We start from the raw sequence: 3025 nt of genomic DNA on the forward strand, positions 1-3025 counted from the left end.
TTTCTGATTCAGCGTACAGGAATTACTGTAGAACATGTAAAAATTTCAAGACAATAAAACCATCGCAGGCCTGTGTTATTATTGGTTGCTGTATGCACGATCGTTCTTTGAAATTTTGATTATCATATTAGGATTTCCTAAAAATATATTAATAACAGATCGTACTAGAAGGAGATAAAGCATTAAGTTTTAACTAATTTTCGAACCCAAGAAGAACTGAATCTAAAGTTACAGAAAGTTGTCTAAGTTTGGAATTTCTTTAAAAAACATAAAAATAGGAAACAAATATAATATTTTTTTGCAATTCATGGTCTTCATGTGGAATGTGGTAATAAGTATTATCGAATTCAAATTCTAAATCTCAAATTTAAGAATGATTTACAGAAAAAATTGGAAGGAAATTTCATAAGTTTTCATTAATATTGAAAATCTTATGTAAAGAATAACAAAATAATAATTAAAAACAAGAGGCACATCGCATATGATGAAATTATATAAGTTAAATATTAAGTGATTACAACTTAATGAACGTTTACTGGGTTAGTATTGATGAAGAATCTACTTACTCAAACACTCGTTCAGATGAAGTAATTTGAATGGGTCTGTTTATTAAATAACACGAAAACTTTAATAATTTATCTAAATTTATTCTATCAGTCTTCTTGAATTTGATTCTAAATAGTTTCAACTAATGCTTAACGAGACGTTTATGAATAGTTTGATTTTGTAGCTGTGAGTTCAAATTTTGCCCGAGCTTAAAAGGTGTATCCTATTGTTACTGTGAGCAGAACGGTTTAAAATATAGTCCTGAAGAACCAAACACGCATTCTTTGTTTTCTTCGAAAATAATAAACATTTTATCAAATCTCTATAGAAGTATATAAAAATTACTCTTTTAGTAATAATATCTTTACTGAAATAGAGAAAAATCTTTTTTACCTTTTTTTTCTAATTTATGGGTTGGAAGTGGCCAGTGACTAACGTGTCGGTCTGCTTATCGAAGGTTCGAAACGTGATACCGCTGAATAGGATCCCCATTTGTCATCTGTAGGCACGTCATAAAAGCAACAGTAAATGACTTTATTCGGTGGACAAAGAGATGAAAAGCTTTTATGAGGGCAGGTGCTGCTGACCAACTGCCTTCTCTCTGATAAGTTGTGTGAAATTAGGAACGACTGAAGTTTAATCCTAGAGGTCGCTGACCTAACTGTTTGTTCCATAAGATTACGTTCAGGCTGAAAATTTCAGTTTCAACCTTCTTTTCCCCCACATCTTTTTAATCCTTATCATAAAGCTATCACCTGCTGCATGATGCCACACTTTGCTTATCACTCCTGGAAGCCGGTCATTGTAGGTTTCTTTCTGGATGATACTGGTGCCCGAAGATGATCATATTCCTTTGTATTCCAATACAAGTGATATGTCCGTCTTGGAAATTCTAAATTCCCGATCTGATCACATCTTAATATATACATGTATATAATATTGCTCATAAGATGGTATAAGGTTTTCAACAGAAGAGATCATAGACCAGATGTTTTAATGGTCCTAGATGGTTTAATTCTATATTTATCATAAGTACGGTAGTACTTATAGTAAGAATAGGCCAGATGTGCAATGCACATTAAAACCTTAAACATGCTGCAAATAGAATGTAAACAAAACTTTATAATCACTTTATACACACTGTTCAGTATTAAACAAATCAACTTCAGAGTAACAAACCACAAAGCATTTGAGAAAGTCGGTAGAGTAAAAACAAAATTTTCACAAAACCACAAATTTGTTTATCTGACCATCTGACTTATTGGCTAACGTTGTTGGAAAGGCATAGCTCTCTTCTGCCTTCACCTTATTCAAATCTAAATGCACATAATTGAATTACGCTACATTGGCTGAAAGCTTTTTTTTCTTAGTTTTTACTTATAACCTTGGTAATAACAAGTGATAACAATCATCATTTTGCAACACTACTAAAGATAAACTAGCAATACGTTACACTAGTAGCCATCTTCTATGATTACGAGTACACTCTGTGAGTTGCCAAGTAACAACCCACCCTCATATCATGTGCAGGCGCGCGAGTGCTTATGCGCACGAGCTACGTGATCAATCTACAGCTGTATCAGCTAAATAAAAAACGTGGACTACACAGCTTCTCTAGATCTAGGTTTTACCTATGACCTAACCTTTGAAAGTAAAGTTTTCAGTTCTATACATCTGACTCGAAGGTTCTATGTTGGACAAAGAAATTTTATCATAGCAGTCGGTGTGTAAAACGTGAGTCTCTTACCACTGCCGAAGTCTGACACGGCTTTGCTCGAGTGCTCTGGTCTGAAAACAAGAACAATAAGTTGTATAATTTACCTTTGCATTGCTTTCAAACTAAGTGTGGCCTATTGACATCTAAGGTTGTACTTTAACCAGTGCAATTTTTAAAATATGCCTTTCAAGGAAAGAAAACGAGAGAAAGGGGGAAATTTTATGTTAATAACCTTAAATAGTTTTGTCTCAGCGAAGACAGCATTACTGCAAGAATAGAGATAAGGTTAGAAACAGTAATGCTGAATATGTGAAATAAGCCTTAGTTATCAATCCACCTAAAGAAGAGGCTGTCATCCCGGCTAGATGGAAGAAAACCTATAGCAAACATATCAGCAAATTAAAAGCTACGAGAAGGATAGACCTAGATCCCAGTCACTCTCGAAACTTAGCACCAAGAAAAGCTACGAGAAGGATAGGCCTAAAGCCCAGTCACTCTCGAGACGTAGTTCCAAAAAAAAAGCTATGAGACAAGTGTAAAAGAATTCTAAATAAAAATTAGGAACTAGGAGTTGGAGCACCAAAAGCAAGGAAACAAGGTAGGAATGGGCTGGCTAACATTACAACACGTACTGGTTTTTGACACCTTCCAACCTCAAATGCTTTTTTAACTACAATCCCATAACTTGACGTATGCTGTGAGAAAGACTGGTGTAACCATTTGTGATACTGGTAATTTTGGCGAAGGTTCTTTACTTGATAT

The sequence above is a fragment of the Limulus polyphemus genome, unplaced genomic scaffold (genome assembly GCF_000517525.1).
Source record: "Limulus polyphemus unplaced genomic scaffold, Limulus_polyphemus-2.1.2 Scaffold2110, whole genome shotgun sequence".
In the NCBI taxonomy this organism is placed as follows: domain Eukaryota; kingdom Metazoa; phylum Arthropoda; class Merostomata; order Xiphosura; family Limulidae; genus Limulus; species Limulus polyphemus.